This window comes from Triticum dicoccoides, chromosome 7B, assembly GCF_002162155.2.
Source record: "Triticum dicoccoides isolate Atlit2015 ecotype Zavitan chromosome 7B, WEW_v2.0, whole genome shotgun sequence".
NCBI classification, from domain to species: domain Eukaryota; kingdom Viridiplantae; phylum Streptophyta; class Magnoliopsida; order Poales; family Poaceae; genus Triticum; species Triticum dicoccoides.
This window is the reverse complement of record NC_041393.1, coordinates 73,897,372-73,908,908: the sequence shown is the minus strand read 5'-3', so window position 1 is coordinate 73,908,908 and position 11,537 is coordinate 73,897,372.

Here is an 11,537-nt window from a genome sequence, read left to right as displayed (position 1 = left end):
CCCCCCTCTCTCTCTCTCTCGGCAGCTGTCTGCAACTACATAAACATCAGCTAAATAGGACCTAAACGCAGCAACAGTCTGCTGGGCAACATGACTGGCTGGTCCATTCGGTCCTCTCGGGCTTGACCGAGCTGACCCCCAAACGGTCCGGTCCCAGAAAAGCAGCTCATTGGACAGCTCGGTCCGGTCCGGACCGGACCGCCGGCGGCCGGTCCAAATGACGGCTCGGACCGGGCCCGGACCGTGTCCACCCTAAGGAACCATCTTACGTTTTTGCTGCAAATTGAAGGGATGATGGTGCTTTCGCCCCATGATTTTTTGCTGGAACCGCTCCCCTTTTTTGCTGGAACTAGTGCTCGACTTTGCTGCAATGCTAGGATGGTGATGGGGCGGCGACGGACGGTGGCTGCCATGCGTTTTGCTGCATCGATTTTTTTGCTAGAACTAGCAAATTTTTGCTACATCCAGCCGAAAGCAGAGCTGGAACTCGTGAGATTTTTGTTTAAGACCATTGGCGGCAACACATTTTTGCTGGAATTGTGTTACTTTTTTCCTGCAATAATTTTTGGTTTACGCTACCACCAGCGAGAACCATTTTTTGTTGTTGAAGCTTATTTTGCTGGAACGGGCAACCACGAAAGCTACAACCAGTTAACAATTTTGCTACAATGGCGACGCCGGGCGGCATCAGCGAGCTTTTATTTGCTGGAACCGATACATTTTTTTGCTACAACTGGCCGACTTTTTTGCTGCTACCGGCAATCTAAGGGAGAGTACAGGTTTTTTGAGAGCTCGTTGTCGGAGGTGCTGCCGGCGATCGGCGCGCGCTAGGGATGCGGCGGCCGCCACTGGAGCTGCGACCGTCGTAACGGGGACCTGCAACTACAGGGACACGCTACTCCATTCACATAGGCGGCGAGAAACAAAAGAGACGACGACGGTGAGGGCGTTGGCCGGCGGCCTGCGGCGACAAGCGAGACATGCCGGGAAGAGCTTCTAGATTGGGCGCGTCGCTCGCCCCTGGCAGTGCGATGGGACTATTTCTCAAAGAAAATGGCAGAGGAGGAAGGATGGAGATCGTGCGGTTCTAATTTTACGGATCGTACGTTGTCGGGGCTGGCGCAATGGCACCTATCAGTCGCCGAAAAAAAAATCTCAAACAAAAAGGTGTTAAAAATGGCGCGCTACGCGTCCGCCGGCTGATCCTTTTAAAAGATTGGTCGGGCGCGAGCCGTCAGATTTGATGCATCGAGCGGCCGAGTGTTACCATCCACCATTGCAACACATGCTAAAATTTCTTGCAACAGACATTTTGTTGCAGGAATTTTTAACAACATATGTCGTGTTGTAGTTTTTTTTTTGCAACAGACATCTTGTTGTATTTTTTAAAGATTTTTTCTACGACAACCGTCATGTTGCAGTTTTTTTTTGCAATAAATGACTTGTTGGAGGATTATATTTCTACAAAACGAAGCAAAATGAAGTCGCGTCGCATCATAGTGGTTGTTCGCCGCCAAGATTTGCAACAACACAGTTGTTGAGGAAATAGGTGCTTGCCTTGTCAAGTCCTTAGGGTACAACCGCATGCCTGTCTTAATGCTTTGTGATCTTGATATGGTTGTTGTCTTTGGAAGATATCATTGTGTTGTGATCATGGAAGCTGACCATTCCAAAGTCTTCGAAGGCTTTAGGAGGGGAGACCTGTATATTGTTGATTTCTCTATAGGACCACAACCAGCCGTGTGCTTACTTGCAAAAGCTTCAGAAGGCTGGCTATGGCATCAACGGCTTGGTCATGCTGGCATGAGGAATCTGCACGCGCTTACAAAGAAGAAGCATGTCATTGGCATTGAGAATGTCAAATTCCTCAAAGATCACTTATGCGGAGCTTGTGAAGCTGGAAAGATGACAAAGGCCAAGCATCCAGCGAAGACTATCATGACCACCACTCGACCATTTGAATTGCTTCACATGGATCTCTTTGGTCCTAACCATTATTCTGCAATTCTGAATGACGCATCTCAATATGGCTTTGTTATTGTTGATGATTATTCTCGTTACACATGGGTGCACATTGTTACTTACAAACATGAAATGCAGGAAGTCTTCAAACGATTTTCCTCGAGGGCTTCAACCAATTTTGGTGTGAAGATCAAGCACATCAGAACTGACAATGGGACCGAGTTCAAGAATTCCGGTCTTGATAGCTATCTTGATGAACTTGGTATTACTCATGAGTTATCTACTCCTTATACTCCTCAGCAGAATGGCGTTGTGGAGCGCAAGAACAGAACCCTCGCTGAAATGGCTCGCACTATGCTTGATGAATACAAGACGCCTTGTCACTTCTGGATTGAGGCAATTGATACTACGTGCCACATCATCAACAGGGTATATCTTCACAAATTCTTCAAGAAAACTGCTTATGAACTCCTCAGTGACAAAAAGCCCAATGTGAGTTATTTCAAAGTCTTCGGTGCTAAATGTTGGATTAGAGATCCTCATCACACTTCCAAATTCTCACCGAAAGCACATGAAGGTTTTATCCTTGGTTATGGAAAGGACTCGCACACCTACAGAGTCTTCAACAGCGTTCTTCACAAAGTTGTTAAAACTGTAGATGTGCGGTTCGATGAAACTAATGGCTCGCAAAGAGAGCACCTACCTTCTGTGATAGATGAACCAGCACCTGAGGATTCGATCAAGTTCAAGGATACTGAGGATGTCAGCCCTACCAAAGAATCTGCTAAAGAATTCATTCTTGATCGTGACGATCGCCGAGCTGGCGCACCTGAAGAAAATGGTGCTGAAGAAAATGCTCCTGAAGGGAATGTTGATCAAATTCCTCGAAGACAACCCACTCATCCTTGCATTGCTAACGAAGTGCAAATCGAGAAGATCATTGATGACATTGAAGCACCAGGTCCTCTCACACGCTCAAAATCTTCACATTTATCTAACTTTTGTGGGCACTTTGCTTTTGTATCTATCTCAGAGCCCACTAAGGTAGATGAAGCATTTCTAGAGTCTGAGTGGATTCAGGCTATGCAAGAAGAATTACATCAGTTCGAGCTCAACAACGTCTGGGAACTGGTCAAATGTCCAGATCCTCGCAAGCACAACATCATTGGCACAAAATGGATCTACCGCAACAAGCAAGATGAAAATGGCCTTGTGGTGAGGAATAAGGCACGGCTTGTAGCTCAAGGCTACACACAGGTTGAGGGAATTGATTTCGATGAAACTTTTGCACCTATTGCTAGACTTGAGGCTATTCACATATTATTTGCTTACGCTAACCATCATAATATCACTTTATATCAAATGGATGTGAAAAGTGCATTCCTCAATGTTGCTCAACCCCCAGGTTTTGAAGATCCAAAGAATCCTGACAAAGTCTTCAGACTCAACAAGGCCCTATATAGCCTCAAGCAAGCCCCTCGGGCGTGGTATGATACTTTGAAGGAATTCCTCATGAAGAAAGGCTTCAAACCCGGTTCACTTGACCCAACTTTTTTCACAAAATCTTATGATGATGAATTGTTTGTGTGCCAAATATATGTTGATGATATTCTCTTTGGCTGTACTGACCAACGTTATAGTGATGAATTTGCCTATATGATGAGTGAAGAATATCAAATGTATATGATGGGAGAATTGAAATTCTTTTTAGGTCTTCAAATTCGTCAACAGCGCAATGGCATATTCATATCTCAGGAGAAATACCTCAAAGATGTATTGAGGAAATTCGGCATGCAAGACTGCAAAGGGGTCAAAATTCCAATGCCCACAAATGACCATCTATGCACTGATGAAAATGGTCAAGACTTCGATCAAAAGGTATACCGCTCCATGATTGGCTCTTTATTGTACCTATGTGCATCTAGGCCAGATATTATGCCTAGTGTTTGAATGTGTGCCCGATTTCAACCTACACCGAAGGAATCGCACCATAAGGCTGTGAAGCATATTCTTCTATATCTAGCTCACACACCAGCACTTGGATTATGGTATCCCAAGGGCTCTTCATTTGATCTCATTGGATATTCAGACTCTGACTATGCTGGCGATCGCATGGACCGCAAGTCAAAGTCAGGCACATGCCATTTCCTCGGACGATCTTTGGTCTGTTGGTCATCAAAGAAACAGAACTGCGTATCACTCTCCACTGCAGAAGCTGAGTACATTGCTACTGGATCATGCTGTGCTCAATTACTATGGATGAAGCAAACACTCAAGGACTATGGCATCAACGTAAAGAATGTGGCTCTCTACTGTGACAATGATAGTGCTATCAAGATTGATCATAACCCAGTTCAGCACTTGAAGACAAAGCACATTCGGATTCGTCATCATTTTCTTCGTGATCATGTGTTGAAGGGCGATATATCCATCGACCACGTAAGCACTGAAGATCAGCTGGCCGATATCTTCAGTAAGCCCTTGGATGAGAAGAGATTTAGCAAGTTGCGGTGTGAGCTAAATATCCTAGAATCTTCGAATTTTCTCTTAAATGGACGCTCATCCTAACACTTATGTTGACTTCATGACTTAGATGCGCAACACACGAAGTAATGTTTTTCTCCAATCAATGAAGCCTAACCTTCTAAGTGTGAAGAAATTAACGAACAAATTGACTCTCAGAGCCCTACGACAATTGTACGCGGTGTCTGAAGTCAAATTTCTTATACGGTGGATTACGCCACCACCAAAAAGTGAAAATCTTCAAATTGAGTTTTTTCCTCAGTTTTTGAAATTCCTCGTTTTTCAAATTCCTCAACTTTGCAATGTCTTCACAATTTCCGTCGTTTTTGTCCTCTACAGCATTCACTTATTGCTATATCTTCAAGTTGACCTTTTCTGCTAAGTGAATGTGATCGGACCCTTCCCCCTCTATGCTAAACTCAACCTAATCCTGTCACAAATTCTTCATGTGCGTTCTAATTTGAAACTCGTTCAAAATCTTCACTGTGCCCTTGACAGCTGAAGAAATTGCGAACGGAAACTTAAAATAATACCTAAATTTTCGGTTTTGCCGCTCAAACCATTCCGCATCCCACGACAATACTTATCTATTCAACCACGATCCTAAAAGATCGCCACCTCATAGTACGTGGGTGACACATGTCACGTGAATGAGAAGGGCCAGGGGCACGTACGTCCGAAATCTTCGAGCGTACAGTTTTTCATTGCCACTATAAATACCCCTGCCTCTTCCTCACCTCACTTTTACTTTGCTCGACCTCACTCCCACTCGAGCTTCCCAAACCCTAGCGCCGCCGCTACTTCATCATCGGCGATGAGGAAGAGCTTCACTGCCTCGACCTCGTCGCCGTCGTACTCGCACCGGTTGCGGATTTCTTCACTCCGCCGCAGCCGTAGCTGTCTTCCTCTGCCGAGTTAGGGCGTGGAAGATCTGAATGGACGAACTTCACTTCTACACTTCCCAGTTCGTCGTGTTATTCATCAAGGGGTAATTAAAAGTTAATTTTATTGCCCGCTTTGATTCATGTGTTTTTCTTGAAAATCTTCAAAGGTGTTTATTCTTAAAATCTTCACACACTAAACACCTCTCATGTTATATGTTCTTGATTCGTTTCTCTAAGCAATAATTATTTTCAAGATTCCTCAATTATGTGGATTTTCAAATCTGTACAACTCTGGAACCTAAGATTAAGAACGCTTAGTGAAATTCTTCAAGACTCATCTGGTCAAATTCCTTAAACCTATTCCTTTTGAAAATCTTCTGAGAACGCATATGACCTCTCCAAATTCCTCGCAACTATACTCTATTCACAGTACACATGTCCGCTGCTGAATCACTAGGTTCTCATCAACTTAACTCATTTGTTGTGTTCCTCGAAGAAAAATTGCATACCTCTTCAGAAACTTCAGTTGTTCATATTCCTCAGCTGAAGAAAATGGGCGATGGTAAGAAGCCACAGAAGGGAGGAAAGAGGCCTGAGGTCAATACTGCGTTTGAAATCCCTGAGGACATTTATGCTGGATACTGCACTCCTGATGAGGCCAAGTTTGGCAAGAAGGATAAGAATCAGCGCAAGATGCACATACAACGGATAGAGAGGAGATGGGCACGAGAATGGAGGGAGTACATGTATGTTACTCCCAAGTACATGAAGAAATTCGTGCTCAACCCTCCATGCTCAAGACCTCCATTGGCACCCGGCCAACTGGCGGATCCCACCAGCCTCAAGAGCGATGAGAACTATGATGATGAATGGGCAAGGCGCCAGGCCAAACTGACCAAACAAGCAAAGGAAGCAGTGAGGAAATTCAATGAAGACTCTGCTGCTGCTACTACTACTGCTGAGGCCTCTGCTAGTAAGCCCAGGAAGGTGATGCCTAATAAGCCTGCTCACAAGTCAAGTGCTTCTTCTTCAATGCCCTCACGGCCAAGCTCCTCAGCAATGCCCTCAAGGCTAGAATCTTCAAAGCCCTCACGCAAATTCCTCAGTCTGCTCCTCCTCCTCCAAAGTCCTCAGTTCCTCCGACAAAGTCTTCAGCTGCTCCGACCAAATCCTCGGCACCCGTGCATCTCGCCACGTGCCAAAGGACAACTAGCATCTCTATTGCCTCAGGAGCATCTGCTAGTTCCACTGCTGCACCAAATTCCTCAGCTGGCCCCTCTCTGTTGAAGAAAAAGGCCACTGCTGGACGAGGCCTTTGACCAAGTCCTCAAAAGAAGCAAGTCACCTTCCAAGTGCCCTCTGATGACGAAGAGGCTGATGATGAAGAACTTGATGAAATCATCAGAGATAGGCAAGCCAGTTCCGCAAGAGCCAAAGGCAGCAATGTACCACTGCTATTGGATCCAAAGTTGATCCTCAACTTCATTGACTTATGGCACAAGGACCCTAACACGCCTTTGCCGAAGATGAACCTCACTCCTGTTCAACGTCATGTTTTGACCCACTTCATTGAGGAAGAGAAGTGGAAATATGAACAAGGCAGACAACTGAAGAAAGCGCAGTACAAGAAACAGCGCTACCTCAAGGACAATGTCCTCACTCTTACCCGTGAACAACTCATTGCTTTGCAAACTGAAATCAAGAAACTGAGTGATGATTTCAATCGGTACTATGCTGATTGGAAGGGAGCAAATGTTCGGTTCATCCATTTGACGAAGACATTTACTTCAACTGCTACTGCTCCTGTGCACGTTGAAATTCCTCAGGCTGAAGCATCTGCTCAGCCTACTGAAGAACATGCCAGCACCGCTAATGTCAGTCAGGCTGCTAAAGAAAATGAGAGTACCAGGGCTGATGACTCCATTCCAGCCACTGAAGAAATTGCCAGGGCAACCACTAGTGGTGCGCCTGAAGAAAATGAAGAAGTCAGGGCAACTGCAATAGTTGCGCCTGAAGAAACTGAACCTAAGTCCTCTGCACCTCCTGTGTCTACACCAGCTCCGATCCTTCCATCTGCATTAGATGTGAAGAAGACCAAGGCTGCAGAACGTGCAGCGATGAAAAAGAGGAAGGCATCAGCTTCGTCAGATTCTTCAGCTCCAAAGAAAATGAAGCCTTTGACAAGTTCAACTGAAAATCCAATTGATGTCATCCCTGTCTCTTTCATGCCATCAAAGGTCCTTGTTCCGTTTGGTGAAGATTATGTGATTCCCGAGGAATCCAATGAAGAAACTCCTTCTGCTGCTTCGACAGAGCAGTTGGATGAAGAATTTGAAGTGGATAGAATCCCTTCAATCCCAGTCATCCCCTCACCTATGGCTCAGTTCACTGCTGAAGAGGCAGGTGTTGAAGAAATAGAAGATGAGGATGTGGACATCGGATGTACCACACCCGTACTGAATGATGACTTTTGGGAAAGTCTGTTGGGGAACGTAGTAATTTCAAAAAAAATCCTACGCACACGCAAGATCATGGTGATGCATAGCAACGAGAGGGGAGAGTGTTGTCCACGTACCCTTGTAGACCGAAAGCGGAAGCGTTAGAACAACGCGGTTAATGTAGTCGTACGTCTTCACGGCCCGATCGATCAATCAACGAAACTACGGCACCTCCGAGTTCTAGCACACGTTCAGCTCGATGACGTCCCTCGAACTCGGATCCAGCCGAGTGTCGAGGGAGAGTTCCGTCAGCACGACAGTGTGGTGACGATCTTGATGTTCTACCGACGCAGGGCTTCGCCTAAGCACCGCTACGATATTATCGAGGTAGGTTATGGTGGAGGGGGGCACCGCATACGGCTAAGAGATCAATGATCAATTATTGTGTCTAGAGGTGCCCCCCTGCCCCCGTATATAAAGGAGCAAGGGGGGAGGGGGCGGCCGGCCTAGGAGGGGGCGCGCCATGGGGAGTCCTACTCCCATTGGGAGTAGGACTCCCTCCTTCCTTGTTGGAGTAGGAGAGGAGAGGGAAGGAGAGAGAGGGGGAAAGGAAAGGGGGGCGCCGCCCCCCCCCCCTTGTCCAATTCGGACTTGGGGGGAGGAGTGGCGCACGGCTGCCCCTTAGCCGCCTCTCCTCTTCCACCACTTGGGCCCACGAGGCCCATTAACCTCCGGGGGGGTCTGATAACCCCCCGGTACTCCGGTATATATCCGATAACCCCCGAAACCATTCCGGTGTTCGAATATAGTCGTCCAATATATCAATCTTCATGTCTCAACCATTTCGAGACTCCTCGTCATGTCCGTAATCACATTAGGGACTCCGAACAAACTTCGGTACATCAAAACTCATAAACTCATAATATAACTGTCATCGAAATCTTAAGCGTGCGGACCCTACGGGTTCGAGAACTATGTAGACATGACCAAGAACCGTTTCCGGTCAATAACCAATAGTGGAACCTGGATGCTCATATTGGCTCCTACATATTCTACGAAGATCTTTATCGGTCAAACCGCATAACAGCATACGTTGTTCCCTTTGTCATCGATATGTTACTTGCCCGAGATTTTATCATCGGTATCTCAATACCTAGTTCAACCTCGTTACTGGCAAGTCTCTTTACTCGTTACGTAATGCATCATTACATAACTAACTCATTAGCTACATTGCTTGCAAGGCTTATAGTGATGTGCATTACCGAGAGGGCCCAGAGATACCTCTCCGACAATCGGAGTGACAAATCCTAATCTCGAAATACGACAACCCAACATGTACCTTCGGAGACACTTGTAGAGCTCCTTTATAATCACCCAGTTACATTGTGAAGTTTGGTAGCACACAAAGTGTTCCTCCGGTAAACGGGAGTTGCATAATCTCATAGTTGTAGGAACATGTATAAGTCATGAAGAAAGCAATATCAACATACTAAACGATCAAGTGCTAAGCTAACGGAATGGGTCATGTCAATCACATCATTCTCCTAATGATGTGATCCCGTTAATCAAATGACAACTCATGTCTATGGTTAGGAAACATAACCATCTTTGATTAATGAGCTAGTCAAGTAGAGGCATACTGGTGACTTTAAGTTTGTCTATGTATTCACACATGTATCATGTTTCCGTCTAATACAATTATAGCATGAATAATAAACATTTATCATGATATGAGGAAATAAATAATAACTTTATTATTGCCTCTAGGGCATATTTCCTTCAGTCTCCCACTTGCACTAGAGTCAATAATCTAGATTACACAGTAATGATTCTAACACCCATGGAGTCTTGGTGCTGATCATGTTTTGCTCGTGGAAGAGGCTTAGTCAATGGGTCTGCAACATTCAGATCCGTATGTATCTTGCAAATCTCTATGTCTCCCACCTGGCTTGGTCCCGGATGGAATTGAATCGTCTCTTGATGTGCTTGGTCCTCTTGTGAAATCTGGATTCCTTTGCCAAGGCAATTGCACCAGTATTGTCACAGAAGATCTTCATTGGTCCCTACGCACTAGGTATGACACCTAGATTGGAAATGAACTCTTTCATCTAGACTCCTTCATTTGCTGCTTCCGAAGCAGCTATGTACTCCGCTTCGCATGTAGATCCCGCCATGACGCTTTGTTTAGAACTGCACCAACTGACAGCTCCACCGTTCAATATAAACACGTATCCGGTTTGCGATTTAGAATCGTCTGGATCAGTATCAAAGCTTGCATCGACGTAACCATTTACAACTAGCTCTTTGTCACCTCCATAAATGAGAAACATATCCTTCATCCTTTTCAGGTATTTCAGGATGTTCTTGACCGATGTCCAGTGATCCACTCCTGGATTACTTTGGTACCTTCCTGCCAAACTTATTACTAAGCATACGTCAGGTCTGGTACACAGTATTGCATACATGATAGAGCCTATGGCTGAAGCATAGGGAACATCTTTCATTTTCTCTCTATCTTCTGCCGTGGTTGAGCATTGAATTTGACTCAACTTTACACATTGTAATACAGGCAAGAACCCTTTCTTCGCCTGATCCATTTTGAACTTTTTCAAAATTTTATCAAGGTATGTGCTTTGTGAAAGTCCAATTAAGCGTCTTGATCTATCTCTATAGATCTTGATGCCCAATATGTAAGCAGCTTCACCGAGGTCTTTCATTGAAAAACTTTTATTCAAGTATCCCTTTATGCTATCCCGAAATTCTATATCATTTCCAATTAACAATATGTCGTCTACATATAATATCAGAAATGCTATAGAGCTCCCACTCACTTTCTTGTAAATACAGGCTTCTCCAAAAGTCTGTATAAAACCATATGCTTTGATCACACTATCAAAGCGCTTATTCCAACTCCGAGATGCTTGCACCAGTCCATAAATGGATCGCTGGAGCTTGCACACTTTGTTAGCACCTTTTGGATCGACAAAACCTTCTGGTTGCATCATATACAACTCTTCTTCCAGAAATCCATTCAGGAACACAGTTTTGACATCCATTTGCCTTATTTCATAATCATAAAATGTGGCAATCGCTAACATGATTCGGACAGACTTAAGCATCTCTACGGGCGAGAAAGTCTCATCGTAGTCAACCCCTTGAACTTGTCGAAAACCTTTTGCAACAAGTCGAGCTTTCTAGACAATTACATTACCATCAACGTCAGTCTTCTTCTTGAAAATCCATTTATTCTCGATGGCTTGCCGATCATCGGGCAAGTCAACCAAAGTCCATACTTTGTTCTCATACATGAATCCCATCTCAGATTTCATGGCCTCAAGCCATTTTGTGGAATCTGGGCTCATCATCGCTTCCTCATAGTTCGTAGGTTCGTCATGGTCAAGTAACATGACTTCCAGAATAGGATTACCATACCACTCTGGTGCGGATCTTACTCTGCTTGACCTACGAGGTTCCGTAATAACTTTGTCACGCCCAATATGCGACCCTATCCAAAAGGAACTCGAAGGTCCCACCAAGGATAGACCCGCATATTGAAACGCTTTTGCAAGGTGGATATCATTACATCAACATTACATAATAGATGGGGATACATACATAAGGCAAACAATGCCGCATGAATACAACATCACAATACATAAGAACATCATACGACTACGGATGAAACAAAAACAGAAACTCAAACGACATCCACCCTACTAGCCCAGGCTGC